This window comes from Rhinoderma darwinii, chromosome 5, assembly GCF_050947455.1.
Source record: "Rhinoderma darwinii isolate aRhiDar2 chromosome 5, aRhiDar2.hap1, whole genome shotgun sequence".
In the NCBI taxonomy this organism is placed as follows: Eukaryota; Metazoa; Chordata; class Amphibia; order Anura; family Rhinodermatidae; genus Rhinoderma; species Rhinoderma darwinii.
The window spans coordinates 343,273,227-343,292,313 of record NC_134691.1 but is presented as its reverse complement, the minus strand read 5'-3'; positions in this window follow the sequence as shown (position 1 = coordinate 343,292,313).

Below are 19,087 nucleotides of genomic sequence, written 5' to 3'. Positions count from 1 at the left end.
GTTCCTTACTGTGACCTTATTCAAGTTCCGATAGTCAATGCACGGCCTAAGACCACCATCCTTCTTCCCCACGAAGAAGAAGCCAGCACTTACAGGAGAAGTCGAGGGGCGAATGAAGCCCTTGGCCAGGCATTCTTGGATATACTCCCTCATAGCTTCACGTTCAGGACATGAAAGATTAAATATCCTACCCTTAGGAAGCTTAGCACCAGGTACCAAATCGATGGCGCAGTCGTAATCTCTATGAGGGGGCAACACCTCGGAGGCCTCCTTAGAAAACACATCAGCGAAGTCCTGAACAAACTCAGGTATGGTGTTTACCTCCTCACGGGGAGAAATAGAGTTAACCGAAAGACATGACGTCAGGCATTCACTACCCCATTTGGTGAGATCCCCAGTATTCCAATCAAACGTGGGATTATGCAGCTGCAACCAGGGAAGACCTAATACCAGATCGGACGATAATCCCTGCATCACCAGTACAGAGCACTGCTCCAAATGCATGGAGCCAACAAGGAGTTCAAAAACAGGAGTATGCTGAGTAAAATAACCATTAGCAAGAGGAGTGGAGTCGATACCCACTACCGGGACAGGATAAGGCAAATCAATAAAAGGCATTTTTAGAGACATAGCAAATTCCACAGACATGATATTAGCAGATGAGCCAGAATCCACGAAGGCACTGCCAGTGGCAGACCGGCCAGCAAACGAGACCTGAAAGGGAAGCAAAATTTTATTGCGTTTCATATTAACGGGAAATACCTGTGCGCCCAAGTGACCTCCCCGATGATCACTTAGGTGCGGAAGTTTTCCGGCTGCTTATTCTTGCGCCTGGGACAGGTGTTCAGTAGATGCTTGTCACCCCCACAATAGAAGCAGAGACCATTCTTCCTGCGGAACTCTCTACGTTGTCGAGGGGACATGGAGGCCCCGAGTTGCATAGGTACCTCCGAGTCTTCCGTGGAAGAGCGAGGAGACGGGACCTCGGGGGGAATCGCAGGGAAGTCAGAGGGGAAAACATTGAAACGTTCAAGCTGACGTTCCCTGAGACGTCGGTCAAGTCGTACTGCTAGGGCCATAACCTGGTCTAGGGAGTCAGAAGAGGGGTAGCTAACAAGCAGATCCTTCAGGGCGTCAGATAATCCTAACCTAAACTGGCACCTTAGGGCCGTGTCGTTCCACCGAGAAGCTACGCACCACTTTCTAAAATCAGAACAGTATTCCTCAACAGGTCTCCTACCCTGACGTAAGGTCACCAGCTGACTCTCGGCTAAGGCAGTCCTGTCAGTCTCGTCGTAAATGAGTCCGAGGGCAGAGAAAAAACGATCGACGGAGGAAAGTTCAGGGGCGTCAGGAGCCAAGGAGAAGGCCCACTCTTGGGGCCCTTCCTGGAGTCGGGATATAATGATACCCACCCGCTGGTTCTCGGAACCTGAGGAGTGAGGTTTTAGATGGAAGTAAAGTCTGCAACTCTCCCGGAAGGAGAGAAAAGTCTTACGGTCCCCTGAGAACCGGTCAGGTAACTTGAGGTCGGGTTCTAGAGGTGAGGTGAGGGGTACTACTATGGCAGCGTCAGACTGGTTGACCCTCTGAGCCAGGGCCTGGACCTGTAGGGAGAGGCCCTGCATCTGCTGGGTCAGGGTCTCAAGGGGGTCCATGATAGCGTCAGCGTAGGAGAAATGGTAGACTAGGTATGGGCTTGTTATTATGTTATGGCAGGAAGGAGGTGAAGGGAACAAGTGAGCCCTAATCTACCCACCGCCCTGTCCCTGCCTACTTGCAACGACCCGCCCTAGGCGACGGGGTACAACTTGGCGGCGGTCCCTACGCTGACTAAGTGCAAGGGGATACAAACAGGGAACAAGCAAGGGAAGGGGCAGTAGCCCATGGAACACCGTGAGGAAACGGAGTGGTGAACGAGCCAGTCAGGATCAGGATGTAGTGGAGTATACAAACGCAGAGCACGGAGCAGGAAGCAAGCCAGGGGCAGAGCGAAGCAGGATAAGCGGGAACTGAAGCAAGGCAGAAGCACGGCAGAAGCAGGCTGGAGCAAGGCAGCAGTGGGGCCAGGAATCCAAGAAGAATAACAAGCAATGAGGAAGAGAAAACGGCAGGTATAAATGGACAGGGGGCGGAGCTAACTCTGACTGACCAGGCCGCGATAGGCTCTCCCACTCCTGAGCCTGCCACCCTGGTTGGTGGGAGCCGGTGTCAGTCTAAGAGGTCTGGCCTCAGGTGTCGACTGATTAACCCTGGGAGTATCCACAGACGTAGTGCCTGGCAGATCCTTTACAGTATTAGTTTAGGAGTCTGGTCTGGGGTTTGTATTAGTTTAGGTGTCTGGTCTGGGGTCTGGATTAGTTTTGGGGTCTGGTCTGGGGTCTGTATTCGTTTTGGGGTCCGGTCTGGGGTTTGTATTAGTTTTGGGGTGTGATATGCCCTTGGTTTGGGGATGTACTATCAGGGGTGTAACGAGAAAGGGCTGGGTCCCATAGTAAACTTTTGAATGCCCCCCAATTGAGAATGAACATTCACCAGCTCCATGTGACAGTTATCGGGTCTATTTTATTTATATCAAGTATTTTTTTAGATTTCATTAGTAATGATTTATTTTGCTGGGGATAAATTTTTTTTTTTAGTAAAATAGATCGTGTGAACGTGGTGATTGGTTCTCTTCACAAGGACGCACTTTCCTGCATAATAGAGTGAAAAAAACAAACTATCCCGCCAAGTGTTCTCTTACCCATCCGTACAGGTTTAGGAATAACATGACAAGTGTTAACCCCTCGGTGACATTTCAGGTACAGTTACATCGCTGCCGCCCAGCTGTTCGAACAATGCAAGCTAACTGTACGTGATTGTGATGGCGCGGGGTCAGTAGCCGATCCCGCGCCACCACCAGCGGGTATCAAAGGGTTAATTCCGACTGATTAACCCCTTAGATGTGCCATGGTCAACAGCTACCACAGCATCCTTGAGGTTACATCGACATTTCCCCCCCAAGATTTGATCGCAGTTTGTCATTGGTCGTAGAGTGTAAAACTGACAGGTATAATACACTGTGATCCATAAGTATTGCTGTGTATTATACAAGCGATCAGACAGTTGGATCCTCAGGTCTCCTAGTGGAACTTTTTAAAATTAGGCCACTTTTAAATTACTTAAATAGCAAGTTTTCACAGATCTATACCCCTGAAAAATATTGCGGTGGATGAGTCTCTGGTCCTTTTCAAAGGCCGGCTACAATTCAGGCAATATTTGCCTATATAAGAGGGCCCGATTTGTGTTAAAAACATATAAATTATGTGAGAGTGACTCGGGCTACACTCATAAATTCAGAGTTTATGAAGGGAAAGACTCCCGACTGATCCCTCCAGAATGCCCCCCATCAATGGTATGGGACCTTTTGCACCCTCTTCAGGTGCCTGTCTGCAAAAACAACCTCTGGCCTGTGGCACCATACGCCGCAATCAAAAAGGCCTGCCAAAATCCCTGGTCTACCAGAAATGAAAATCTGGGGAAATCAGGGGACTTTGTAATGAGGACTTGCTGCTTGTCAAATTTGGTAACAAGAGAGATGTCCTGATGCTCACAATGATTCACCCGGACAGCGGCAGCCACATTCCTGTACGCGGGACAAGTCGTACCGTCTGTAAGCCTGGGTGCATACTGGACTACAATAACTATATGGGTGGGGGGACCGTGCAGGCCAGATGCTGCAGCCCTACAATGCTGTTCGGAAATCCCGGATTTGGTATAAAAACTTCCCGTTAACCTCGTCCAATTATTTTGTAATTTTTAGAAAGGCGGGGAACCAGGGATCCTATCTTAAATATCAAGGAAAGGTTATACATTTTTTTATATTTGGAGACCAGGCCCAGGGGAGGGGAGGGGTGGCATCATCTAGTCAAGCCAGCAGAATTGTACCAGGACAACATTTCCCATCCGAAGTGCCCCCTACAGGCAAAAAAAGCCGACCCCAAAAGAGATGTCGCGTATGTTCTAAGAAAAGGAACATGGAGGGAAACCAGTTACCAATGCGACACCTGCCCAGAGAAACCAGGGCTCTTCATTAGGGACTGTTTCCGTGTGTACCATACATCCATAAATTAATAATTGTATTTTGAAAAATAAATTAGCCCATTTATTCACTTTCTGACATTTTCCATTTTATTATCCAATCTATTGGGGGTTTTTTCACTTCAGTTTTTATTACACTATAGTCCACATATAAATTGGAATACAAGAAAAACCCCAAAATATAAAAAAAATTCTCACTATACCCCTAGATGAATACCATTAGGGAAAGATCCCCCACCAAAAATAAAAAATTCTCACTATACCCCTAGATGAATACCTTAGGGAACATGGTTTTCAAAATAGGGTCACTCTCGGGGGTGTTACATCGTTCTGTCGGCTCAAATCCTTTGAAAAGAAAGAGTGGGGCCTATAAGTCATTCAAGATAAAATGATGTCCTGAAAACCATAGAGGGGGTTGTGTCATTTTGGGCCCCACAATGCGGCCAAGCAATGGATTATGTCCTAAGTGGGGGTAATTTTTAAAACAGTAGAAACAGCGCAATAAATGTTGGGGTGCATTTCTTCAGTTTCATGTATAAATATGTCCTAAATGACACATTTGTGAAAATATATTTTTTACACTGTCTTTGCATTAAATTCAGGAAAAAACTGTGGGGTTAAAATATTCACTTCACCCCTAGACAAATACCTTAAGGGGTCTGGTTTTCTAAATGGGCTCATTTATGGGGGTTTCCATCATTCTGACCCCAATGAGATGGAAATATATATTTAATAAAAAAGAATTGTTCAGTATGATGGACATATGTGACATATTGCGGTTCAAATTAGGGAAAAAATTCAATTTTTACAAAATGTCATAAATTTTTATATTTTTTAATTAATTTACTCAAATCGGATCCGCCTACTTTTATCACTAAAATCAAGTACAACATGTGACGAAAAAACTATCTCAGAATTACTTGGATGTGCAAAACTATTGCAGATTATTCTCTGATAGAGTCAGATATACCGGATTATCAAAATCTGCCTTGGTCATAAAGTGAATAACTGGCTCGGTCATTAAGTGGTTAAAGGGTAACTAAATGTTTGACAAAATTCTGACATGTTATAGTGACATGTCAGAAGTCTTGATTGGTGGGGGTCCGAGCACTGAGACCAATCGCTCAATCGAAGCGGAAGAAGCGCTGAGCTGCTTCGTGTCTGTTCGGCTTTTTCTACCATGTATCGGAGGACGGGCTCAGAGACTTTCTATTAAGCCCGTACTCCGATACATTGATTTCCGGAAAAATCCGAACAGACACGAAGCGGCTGAGCACTCACACGAGCGCTTCTGCCGCTTTCTTTGAGCGATTGGTGGATGTCTCAGTGCTCGGACCCCCACCAATAAAAACTTCTGACATGTCACTATAACATGTCAGAAGTTTGTCAAACGTTTAGTTACCCTTTAAAGAGGCTCTGTCACCACATTATAAGTGGCCTATCTTGTACATGATGTGATCGGCGCTGTAATGTAGATTACAGCAGTGTTTTTTTATTTAGAAAACGATAATTTTTGACGGAGTTATGACCTATATTAGCTTTATGCTAATGACTTTCTTAATGAACAACTGGGCATGTTTTACTCTTTGGCCAAGTGGGCGTTGTACAGAGGAGTGTATGACGCTGACCAATCAGTGACCAATCAGCGTCATACACTTCTCTCCATTCATTTACTCTGCACATAGCGATATAGCTATATCACTATGTGCAGCCACATAAACACACTATAAAGCGTCTGAAGGACGTGAAACGGTCGGCTCTGTTTTCTTTTTGAATCCCGTGTTGCCTGCCTCAATCTTGGCATAAAGAGAAACCTTTTGCAAATGGTGAGTGCCGTGCTGTCTTCTTTTCTACATGTTGTCATAAACACACTATAACGTTACTGCAGTGTCCTGACAATGAATATACATTACCTCCAGCCAGGACGTGATGTGTATTCACAATCCTGACACTTCGCTAATACAATCCCGACACTACAGCACAGCAAGCGTAATCTCGTTTGAAATAACAGTTTACAGCGTAATATAGCTATATCGCTATGTGCAGAGTAAATGAATGGAGAGAAGTGTATGACGCTGATTGGTCACTGATTGGTCACTGATTGGTCACTGATTGGTCAGTGTCATACCCTCCTCTGTACAACGCCCACTTGGCCAAAAAGTAAAACAAGCCCAGTTGTTCATTAAGAAAGTCATTAGCATAAAGCTAATATAGGTCATAACTCCGTCAAAAATGATCGTTTTTTCTAAATAAAAAACACTGCTGTAATCTACATTACAGCGCCGATCACATCATGTACAAGAGAGGCCACTTATAATGTGGTGACAGAGCCTATTTAAACAGTTTTATTGTTAACATTTTTGTAGTCACATTAAGGATTTATTGCTGATAATTTCCTGGCAAATGTCTGTAAGAAATGTCCTAACAACCGGCAACAGTATTTAATTGTAAAAAACAGCAACATTTTGCAAATTTTTTTCAAAATTAACATTTTTATAAATTTGAATGTATCTTCTTGTAAGACAGATAGTTATACCACCCAAAATAGTTGCTGATTAACATCCCCCATATTTCTACTTTAGATTGCTATAATTTTTTGAACATCCTTTTATTTTTCTAGGACGTTACAAGGCTTAGTAATTTATCAGCAATTTCTCAAATTTTCAAGAAAATTTCAAAAGGCTATTTTTACAGGGACCAGTTCAGTTGTGAAGTGGCTTTGAGGGGCCCATACAATACAAACCCGTCATAACTCACCCCTTTTTAAAAACTGCACCCTCAAAGTATTTAAAACAGCATTTATAAAGTTTGTTAACCCTTTAGACGTTTCACAAGAATTAAGGCAAAGTAGAGCAAATTAAAGCATTTTTTTTTGCAGAAATTCATTTTGAATCTATTTTTTCTATAACACAGAAGGTTTTACCAGAGAAACGCAACTCAATATTTATTGTCCAGGTTCTGCCGTTTTTAGAAATATCCCACATGTGGTCCTAGTGTGATAATGGACTAAAGCACCGGCCTCAGAAGCAAAGGAGCACCTAGAGGATTTTTGGGCATTCTTTTAATTAGAATGTATTTTAGGCACCATGTCAGGTTTGAGGAGGTCTTGTGGTACTAAAACAAAGTAAACACCCCAAAAGTGACCCCATTTTAGAAACTGCACCCCTCAAGAAATGAATCTAGCTGTGTAATTATTAGAATTGGGACGTGAAATTAAAAAAATAATTATTTTCCCAATAAAACACTGTTTTTTTAATTTCCACAAGGACTAAAAGAGAAAGAGCAACGAAACATTTGTAAAGCAATTTCTCCTGAGTACAGTAATATCCCACATGTGGTCAGAAACTGCTGTTTGGACACACGGCAGGGCTCAGAAGGGAAGGGGTGCCATTTGGATTTTGGAGCTCAAATTTAGCTGGAATAGTTTGCGGCGCCATGTTGCATTTGCAAAGCCCCTGAGGTGACAAAACAGGGGAAACCCCCCACAAGTGACCCCATTTGGAAAACTACACCCCTCAAGGAATTTATCAAGAGGTATAGTGAGCATTTTGACCCCACAGGTTTTTTGCAGAAATTATTGGAAGTAGGCCGTGAATATAAAAATCTAAATTTATTTTATAAAATGTAGGTTTAGCTATTTTTAAAAAAATTTCCACAAGAACTAAAAGCACCGCCACATTTGTAGATCAGTTCTCCCGAATACAACAATCCCCCCCCTATGTGGCCATAAACGGCTGATTGAGTATATGGCAGGGCTCAGAACATAAAGAGCACCATGCAACATCTGAGGCCTACCATGGTGGCATTTACTGCCCTGTGTCATGAAAAAAGAGGCTCTGGGATGTAAAAATATTAGAAACCCCAGAAAATGTACTCCATTTTGGAAACTAAACCCCTGAATGAATTAATCTAGAGGTATAGTAAGAATTTTTTATATGTGCAGTAACTGAGGAGTAGCTGGTGGGGGAGGGAATGGCAGGTCCCACTACCAACCTCCCCACCATTCCATAAAATCCAGCCGAAAAAATAAATTTTTTTAAATGAGAATTTTTAGTTTAGTTTTATTTATATTTTTTACCAATTTTGAATGGGGCTGGTCAGTAAAAAAACATAAAATTGTCATGGCCAATAAGGGAGACAGAAAAGGTGGATAAAGAATAAAGAAATGAAAAATCCAGGGAGGTGTGATGTAAATTGAAACATTGTTTCATGCACAGGTCGGCCTTTGTGGGACACGTCTCACATTGGTACGTGGTGTCCTTACGAATACCGCGATTGGCGCACACACGCCTATTTTGGGGTGGCTTCTGTTTGTTTTCAGTGGGGGGGATTTCTGTGGGGAAATGCTGTCTGGGAATTATCCTGCTGACGGAAGGACCAGATGAACTGCCCTCCCCTTCCTGGTCAGTAAATATCAGGGCCTTGATGACTTTTTCCTGAAATGGCAGGAACGTTTCCCCACCGCCGTCTTATCTGCAGAGGATGAAGGCGTTGTATAAAGCGATCTGCGTAAGATGCACTGGCGGGTTCTTATACCTTTGTCTTGCGCATGGCGCTGTACGGTTTTACGCCACCCATATATTTGTTGTACTCCTATAGCAAAATGGTTTGGGGACTTGGGTGGTGGATCCGCGTACAGGGACAAGGCTGCAGCTGTCCGTATAAGGACGTCCCTTATATCCTTATATTTCAGGAGCAGCAGGTCGTCGCTGCTGACAGCTCTGCTCTCTCCTACCTTCAGTGTCTGCTCCAGCAAAGTTTCGGGGAGGCCCTTCTGATTTTTGGGGATTGTTCCGCACGCCAATGTGGATCTGGACGAGAGAACTTTTTACAATGGGAAACTGTTATAAAAGTTGTCCAGATATAGATGATATAGTTTGCCGAGCAAAGGATGAACACGATCCCATACGATCTTTCCACTAATCCCTAGGGAGAGGGGCATTCTGGGGGATCTATACGGGAGTCTTTCTCCTCATAAACTCTAATAGAGTGGGTGTAACCGGTAGCACTTTCACATAACTTTTTATTGCCGTATCGGGCTCTATTATTGGGTAGATGCTGCCTGAAGTGCGGTCTACCCTTGAAGCTCACCAATCACTCATCTACTGCAATGTTTTGTTGGGGGTATAAACTTGGGAAAGTAGTGGGCAATTATCAAAACTTGGGTCCTGTGGGGTGGGCAGTGACTGTTGTCGTTGTAGTGCAGGAGCCTCATCATAGCTTCAAATCGTGTCCTGCTCATAATTGTGGGGTACAGGGGGGGGGGTGTTGTATAAAATATCGGGGGACCAATAGTCTCTAATACTGGGCTTTTTGACGAGACCAAAACTTAAAAATAGGCCCCAAAATGTCCCTAATTCCACTGCATTTGTGGGGGTTAAATGTTGGCCTCTCGCATAAAACGAGTCGGGGTTCTGGGATATGAACTGAGCTGCATAGATGTTGGTCTGCTGGACCATTCAATTTAAAATGGTGTCAGCAAAGAAAAGTTTAATATAATCTATGGGGCTGAACCCCGTAGTATCAACTTGTATGCCTGAGGTGGCCGTAAATTCAGGCACCTGGGGGGTATAATTGTCCACAGCTACCCATATCAGCTCGGGCAGAGCAGGACCTATGGCTCTTCTGCGCTGACGGAATAAAACTGGACCAGACCGGCAGAAACTGCGCCAAATTCATCACACGCCTGTTCTACTTTAGGTCTGACCTAACACATGCCGGTACATTTTATACACACAGGCAGTAATGTAATGTATATAGATACCGTATATATGACAGGACATTATGGTACAAAGAAATGTAGAAGTCCTTGTAATGGGACGAAAAATAATGTGAAAAATATAAATAAAACTATTAATTACAAAAATTTATAATAAAGACGATTTTTTTTAAATTATTTTATTTTTAAATAAATTATCCCTATTAAAAAACACAATGGTGGAAGAGCTTTTTTTATGCCTTCATGTTCATAAAAGTTAAACACTATATATATATATACACCTAAATATTACACCTTATAGCGGTTTTCTGGGATGTGACTTTTTTTTAGAAAGGCCTGGAAATTACATTTATTTCATTTCCAGCCTGTACTAAAAAATGTTCATATCCCGGATAAATCTTTCAAAATGTAAGAAAAAAGTCTTTTATATTTCATGTCTTGTTCGTCTGATTCCGGCCGTGGGAATATAAAACATGTCGATGTTTTTTGCTGTTGTGTGAAGTTTGTACAATAAACTTTATTTCTATTTTGTTGTATTTTTTTCCTCCAATTTTCCATAATTAATTTATTCTCAAAATTTTTGTAGTCACATTAAGGAATTATTACTAATAATTTCCTGGCAAATGTCTGTAAGAAATGTCCTAACAACCGGCATTATAAGAAGACGGCCCTGGGGTCCTTTCAGTATTCAATGTTTAACTAATCAAAGTTCTAAACCGGATCCTTCACCCCGCTGTGATGTCATGTATTAAGTGCTCAGTAACCCTGACATCATACATGGCGCTTCGCAAGAAGGGGTTAAAATTAAAAAGGTCAAATATAACCCCACATCAAAAGTGTAGCACTCACTATAGGGGCCGCTATATACTATATACTTATATACATGTTCACTGTAGTGTTGATAATGGAGATACAGTGCAGATGCTTGTGTCTGGTTCTGTGATGATGTCACAATGGTGGGTGTGGCTTGGAGATGACATCACACAGTGTGTCTGGTGCTGTGATGATGTCACAATGGTGGGTGTGGCTTGGCGATGACATCACAATGTATTGTGACATCATGGTTGTATATAAGGGGCCGCCATCCACCTGCAGCCTATTTCTGGATTACCATATTTTGGTGACAGGAGATTCTTCTTGGAGACAATGAGGTTTATTCTTCTACTTGTGTTTCTGGATATAATCCACCCAACACATTGTGTTTCACTGCCGGTGAGTATTTACCTCTTATTACACCCTGAACCCTCGGACCCGGCTGTACTGTGGGGGATGGGATATATGTGAATGTACTGATCACCTTGTCTCTTCCAGGACTTTTCATACTGGATTAATGTCATTCTGACCTATGAAAGTCCAACCCACCACCTGAGACCATGGAAGTTTGAGGTAAGTCTCCGTTCTCTCCGTATAATAGATGATGTCTTATTCCTCATGATAAGATTAGGACATTCTTTGTATATATCTGTAGGTTCTTGTCTGGGATCTTATATCAGATCTTGTCTTTCAGGACTTCCAGTCGGAGGACATCGTTCCTCACATAAGGATAATATTACAGCTCTTTGGGGTGAGTGATAATACCAGTATAATAGTTTATTATTATTATACCGCATATAAAGCACCAGTCCATCTAAACGACTTATACATAGGGGTGCAAACTAAAGAGGGGGGACAGCGCACATTTATTATGGAGCTCCTCCCGATGTACAGAATGGCCGGGGGGCACAGCACACATATAATATTGGGCCCCTCCCCATGTACACAGCAGCACATATATACATCACTAATATTCCCTGCCCCCACTGTCCACAGTCCCGTATAACAGACTTTGGGCGTAATTTATGATAACTATTTAACAGTAAAACTGTCCTTGTTACCCATAACAACCAATCAGAGCTCAGCTTTCATTTCTTGTTGCCCATAGAATCCAATCAGAGCTCAGCCTTCATTTATTGTTGCCTATAACAACCAATCAGAGCTCAGCTTTCACTTCTTAACCTGCCCGGGAAAGAGGAAAGCTGCTCTGTGATTGGTTGCTACGGGTAACAAGGACAGTTTTACTGTTAGACCATTGTGATAAATCTGCCCCACACTGAATATTAAATGTGAAGAAGTGTAATAAAGATATAATCTAGTGATAAAGACCCCCCCCTCCTATGACCCCTGATGTCACCAGCTCCGCCATGTCAACTATCTGGGCCCCATACAATCCAATGTGCCATATCTCCCATACAACATCTTGTACCCCATAATATACATTTGGGGGGCATCTGAGGGTGTTTGGTGTCTGAGGGACCCTTATTTGAGGACATTAGCCTGGACCCCTGACTACAATACCATCTGCACTGCCCTGATGGCGGCGCTGGGTGCCAATATACCGCATAATACCTGGAGCTGCCAACAGCTGGGGAGCCACATGCTGGGGCCTGAGAGACATCTGTTAGGGAACACTGACTTATAAAAATGGGCGCATATTAGGGAGGGGGGCACAGGACACATATAATATGGAGATCCTGCCCATGTACAGAACAGCTGGGGGGGTACAAGACACATTTAATATCGGCCCCTCCCCATGTACCGAGCAGCCTATGTATACATTACTAACTCTCCCTGCCCCCACTGTCTACACTCCCATATAACAGACTTTGTTTCCTCCGATTGCAGGAATTTGTATCTGACCCCGTTGGTGACCCGTATGTTCCCCCTGGTCATAGACGGGCACGAGAGCGGTGCATTGGCGTAAGTTCAGCTTATATTTACACTTTTTCGTATATGACTCTATGATCCTGGGACCCCTGTACTAATTCTCATCACTCCCTTATAGAATAATCCATCAAAGTCCACTGCCGCCCCCCGAGAGAAGCTGACAATATTACAAAGGACTTATAAATGGATGGCAGCGGAGGTCTTTGGGGTAAGTGATAAATTCTTGGTATTGGGGTTCGGTTAAAGTGCAAGCAGAGCTCGGTCTTATGGCTTCCAACTTATTCTTTGTGTTGGTTCTTTGTATTACAGGACTCCCCTCCACCCGTGGTCCCTAGAGAGGTCCTCGCTGCCTGTAATGTAAGACGCCGGGATCGGATCATCCATGGCGTGGTGTGTGCTGGACTCATGTCACCGCTCATTGCACTGCTGATCTTGGCTGCATGGCTTGTACTAAGTCAGGGAGAGGACGACTTGTCCCATCAACATCCGAAACTCTCCGATGCCAAGAACAAACAAAACCTGCAGATCATCAAGAGAGCGGTGGACGCTCCACTGGTGGCCGATTCCAAAACTGCGCAAGGCCCCGTAAGATCAGATGATGTGCCCGAACCATTTCCACTGCCGAAATTCACACCGTTGATGGAAAGGCACATTTATGAAAAAAGTGACTTGGCCATGTACGTGGAGAAAAAATACATCAGGACTTTGGAGGAGATCAATGTCATGAAACGCCTTGAGGTGTTCCTTGGGATCAAGTCATCAGATGCTGAACCGATGGTGAAGATACCAAACCATCCCCCACTGTTTCAGCAGGTGTATTACCACACATCTGCCGCTGACAACCAGCAACAAGGGGCTCAGACATCTGCCGCTGACAACCAGCAACAAGGGGCTCAGACATCTACCGCTGACAACCAGCAACAAGGGGCTCAGACATCTGCCGCTGACAACCAGCAACAAGGGGCTCAGACATCTACCGCTGACAACCAGCAACAAGGGGCTCAGTGCATCAGCAGGGGAACATCCGGGGTGATCAATCAAGACCATCCAGCACCTTCCAAGGCTCCTTCTCCCCAGGAAGCGGAAAACAACAAAACAACTATTTCTCCTGGGGAATCCATCCTCCATGACATCCATGGCGAGAAAAAGTCACAGAAACGTAATGTGCGGTTCAGTAATGTCGTCCGTGTCCGACCAATTCGTCCTGACCACCTGTATAGGCATGCTCGTACCTCTAAAGAACATTCCGAAAGAATATTCATCTATGACTATGACCTCGACTCCGAAGAGAGCGACCTGGACTCCGAAGAGAGCGATCTAGAGAATCAGGAATGCTGCCTCTTCATACGGATCCTGTGCCTCATTAAAGACATATTCTGCTGTAACTTGTGCTGCTCAGAAGTCGAGGAAAACTGAGGTACAAAAGAGGAACCGGACAGCTTTTCTGGAGGACATTTCCACCATCAGAATCCTCCACAGTGAGGTCGGACCGGACAATAACATCACAGAGATTAATAAAACATCTTCACTCTGATACCAGGTGTTAATGTGCGGTTTGTACAGGAAAATGCCCCTAACCGGGGGTCCGGTCTGGTGTCTGTATTAGTTTAGGGGTCTGGTGTCTGTATTAGTTTAGGGTGTCCGGTCTGGGGTCTGTATTAGCTTAGGGGTTTGGTCTGGGGTCTGTATTGGTTTAGGGCTTTGGTCTTGGGTCTGTATTAGTTTAGGGGTCTGGTCTGGGGTCTGTAATAGTTTTGGGGTCTGGTCTGGATTAGTTTAGGGGTCTGGTGTCTGTATTAGTTTTGGGGTCTGGTCTGGGGTCTGTATTAGTTTAGGAGTCTGGTCTGGGGTCTGTAATAGTTTTGGGGTCTGGTCTGGATTAGTTTAGGGGTCTGGTGTCTGTATTAGTTTTGGGGTCTGGTCTGGGGTCTGTATCAGTTTTGGGATCTGATCTGGGGTCTGTATTAGTTTAGGGGTCTGGTCTGGGGTCTGTATTAGTTTTGGGGTCTTGTCTGGAGTCTGTATTAGTTTAGGGGTCTGGTGTCTGTATTAGTTTAGGGGTCTGGTCTGAGGTCTGTATTAGTTTAGGGGTCTGGTCTGGGGTCTATTAGTTTAGGGGTCTGGGGTCTGTATCAGTTTTGGGATCTGGTCTGGGGTCTGTATTAGTTTTGGGGTCTGGTCTAGAGTCTTTATTGGTTTAGGGGTCTGGTCTTGGGTCTGTATTCGTTTTGGGGTCCGGTCTGGGGTTTGTATTAGTTTTGGGGTGTGATTTGCCCTTGGTTTGGGGCTGTACTATCAGGGGTGTAACGAGAAAGGGCTGAGTCCCATAGTAAACTTTTGAATGCCCCCCCATTGAGTATGAACATTCACCAGCTCCATGTGACAGTTATAGGGTCTATTTTATTTATGTCAAGTATTTTTTTAGATTTTATTAATAATGCTTTATTTTGCTGGGGATAATTTTTATTTTTTTTTTGTAAAATAGATCGTGTGAACGTGGTGATTGGTTCTCTTCACAAGGACGCACTTTCCTGCATAATAGCGTGAAAAAAACAAACTAGCCCGCCAAGCGTGCTCTTCCCCATACAGGTTTAGGAATAATGTGACAAGCATTAACCCCTTGGCGACATTTCAGGTACAGTTACATCGCTGCCGCTAAGCTGATCCATAAGTATTGCTGTGTATTATACAAGCGATCAGACAGATGGATCCTCAGGTCTCCTAGTGGAACTTTTTAAAATTAGGTCACTTTTAAATTACTTAAATAGCAAGTTTTCACAGATCTTTACCCCTGAAAAAAATATTGCGGTGGATGAGTCTCTGTCCTTTTCAAAGGCCGGCTACAATTCAGGCAATATTTGCATATATAAGAGGGCCCGATTTGGGTTAAAAATGTATAAATTATGTGAGAGTGACTCGGGCTACACTCATAAATTCAGAGTTTATGAAGGGAAAGACTCCCGACTGATCCCTCCAGAATGCCCCCATCACTCAACAGCAGTGGAAAAATTGTATGGGACCTTTTGCACCCTCTTTTCGATAAGGGGTACCATTTATATGTGGACAACTTCCATTCGAGCGTACCCCTATTCAGGTGACTGTCTGCAAAAAACAAAACTCTGGCCTGTGGCACCATACACCGTAATCAAAAAGGCCTGCCAGAGTCCCTGGTCTACCAGAAATGAAAATCTGGGGAAATCAGGGGACTTTGTAATGAGGACTTGCTGCTTGTCAAATTTGTAACAAGAGAGATGTCCTGATGCTCACAATGATTCACCCGGACAGCGGCAGCCACATTCCTGTACGCGGGACAAGTCGTACCGTCTGTAAGCCTCGGTGCATACTGGACAACAATAACTATATGGGTGGGGGGGGGGTGGACATTGCAGACCAGATGCTGCAGCCCTACAATGCTGTTTGGTATAAAAACTTCCCGTAAACCTCATCCAAGTGTCCCTATATAATTATTTTGTAATTTTTAGAAAGGCGGGGAACCAGGGATCCTATCTTACATATCAAGGAAAGGTCATAAAAAATGTTATATTTGGAGACCAGGCCCAGGGGAGGGGAGGGGTGGCATCATCTAGTCAAGCCAGCAGAATTGTACCAGGACAACATTTCCCATCCGAAGTGCCCCCTACAGCCAAAAAAAGCCGACCCCAAAAGAGATGCCGCGTATGTTCTAAGAACGGAATATGAAGGGAAACCAGTTACCAATGCGACACCTGCCCAGAGAAACCAGCGCTCTGCATTAGGGACTGTTTCCGTGTGTACCAGACATCCCTAAATTAATAATTGTATTTTGAAAAATAAATGAACCCATTTATTCACTTTCTGACATTTTCCATTTTATTATCCAATCTATTGGGGTTTTTTTTCACTTCACTTTTTATTACACTATAGTCCACATATAAATTGAAATACAAGAAAAAACCCGAAATCTAAAAAATATTCTCACTACACCCCTAGATGAATACCATTAGGGAAAGATCCCCCACCAAAAATAAAAAAATTCTCACTATACCCCTAGATGAATACCTTAGGGAACATGGTTTTCAAAATAGGGTCACTCTCGGGGGTGTTACATCGTTCTGTCGGCTCAAATCCTTAGAAAACAAAGAGTGGGGCCTATAAGTCATTCAAGCTAAAATGATGTCCTGAAAACCATAGAGGGGGTTGTGTCATTTTGGGCCCCACCATGCGGCCAAGCAATGGATTATGTCCTAAGTGGGGGTATTTTTTAAAACAGTAGAAACAGCGCAATAAATGTTGGGGTGCATTTCCTCCGTTTCATGTATGAAAATATGTCCTAAATGACACATTTGTGAAAATATATTTTTTACACTGTCTTTGCATTAAATTCAGCAAAAAACTGTGGGGTTAAAATATTCACTTCATCCCTAGACAAATACCTTAAGCGGTCTGGTTTTCTAAATGGGCTCATTTAAGGGGGTTTCCATCATTCTGACCCCTATGAGCCTCTGAAATCTTGGCTTGGTGCAGGAAATCAAAATGTTCTACAAAATTTATAAAATTATGAATAAATTTGTAAGTCTTCTAAATTGCTAAAAAAATTATATATTTTTTCAAAACTGCTGCCAAAATAAAATAATGAGATGGAAATATATATTTAATAAAAAGAATTGTTCAGTATGATGGACATATGTGACAAATTGCAGTTCAAATTAGGGAAAAAATTAAATTTTTACAAAATGTCATCAATTTTTATATTTTTTCATTAATTTACGCAAATCGTATCCGCCTACTTTTACCTCTAAAATCAAGTACAACATGTGACGAAAAAACAATCTCAGAATTACTTGGATGTGCAAAACTATTGCAGATTATTCTCTGATAGAGTCAGATATAACGGATTTTCAAAATCTGCCTTGGTCATTAAGTGAATAACTGGCTCGGTCATTAAGTGGTTAAAGGGTAACTAAATGTTTGACACAATTCTGACATGTTATAGTGACATGTCAAAGTTTTGATTGGTGGGGGTCCGAGCACTGAGACCAATCGCTCAAACGATGCGGCAGAAGCGCTGAGCCGCTTCGTGTCTGTTCGGCTTTTTCTCCCATGTATCGGAGGACGGGCTCAGAGACTTTCTATTGAGCCCGTACTCTGATACATTGATTTACTGAAAAATCCGAACAGACACGAAGCGGCTGAGCACTCACACGAGCGCTTCTGCCGCTTTCTTTGAGCGATTGGTGGGGTCTCAGTGCTCGGATCCCCACCAATAAAAACTTCTGACATGTCACTATAACATGTCAGAAGTTTGTCAAACGTTTAGTTACCCTTTAATTAATTTTATTAACATTTTTGTAGTCACATTAAGGATTTATTGCTGATAATTTCCTGGCAAATGTCTGTAAGAAATGTCCTAACAACCGGCAACAGTATTTAACTGTAAAAAACAGCAAAATTTTGCAAATTTTTTTCAAAATTAAAATTTTTATAAATTTGAATGTATCTTCTTGTAAGACAGATAGTTATAGCACCCAAAATAGTTGCTGAATAACATCCCCCATATTTCTACTTTAGATTGGCATGATTTTTTTGAGCATCCTTTTATTTTTCTAGGACGTTCCATGCTTAGAAATTTATCAGCAATTTCTAAAATTTTCAAGAAAATTTCAAAAGGCTATTTTTTTAGGGACCAGTTCAGTTGTGAAGTGGCTTTGAGGGGCCCATACAATACAAACCCCTCATAAATCACCCCATTTTAAAAACTGCACCCTCAAAGTATTTAAAACAGCATTTATAAAGTTTCTTAACCCTTTAGGCATTTCACAAGAATTAAGGCAAAGTAGAGCAAATAAAAGCATTTTTTTTGCAGAAATTCATTTTTAATCCATTTTTTCTATAACACAGAAGGTTTTACCAGAGAAACGCAACTCAATATTTATTGCCCAGATTCTGCAGTTTTTAGAAATATCCCACATGTGGCCCTAGTGTGATAATGGACTAAGGCACCGGCCTCAGAAGCAAAGGAGCACCTAGAGGATTTTGGAGCATTCTTTTTATTAGATTATATTTTAGGCACCATGTCAGGTTTGAAGAGGTTTTGTGGTACTAAAACAAAGTAAACACCCCAAAAGTGACCTCATTTTGGAAACTGCACCCCTCAAGAAATGAATCTAGCAGTGTAGTGAGCATTTTAACCCCACAGGTGTTTCATAGATTTTATTAGAATTGGGACGTGAAATTAGAAAATAATTTTTTTTCCAATAAAACACAGTATTTTTAATTTCCACAAGGACAAAAAGAGAAAAAATAACGTAACATTTGTAAAGCGATTTCTCCTGAGTAAAGCAATATCCCACATGTGGTCATAAACTGCTGTTTCGACACACGGTAGGGCTCAGAAGGGAAGGAGCACCATTTGGCTTTTGGAGCACAAATTTAGCTGGAAGTTTGCGGCGCCATGTCACATTTACAAAGCCCCTGAGGTAACAAAACAGTGGAAACCCCCCACAAGTTACCCCATTTGGAAAACTGCACCCCTCAAGGAATTTATCAAGGGGTATAGTGAGCATTTTGACCTCACAGGTTTTTTGCAGAAATTATTGGAAGTAGGCC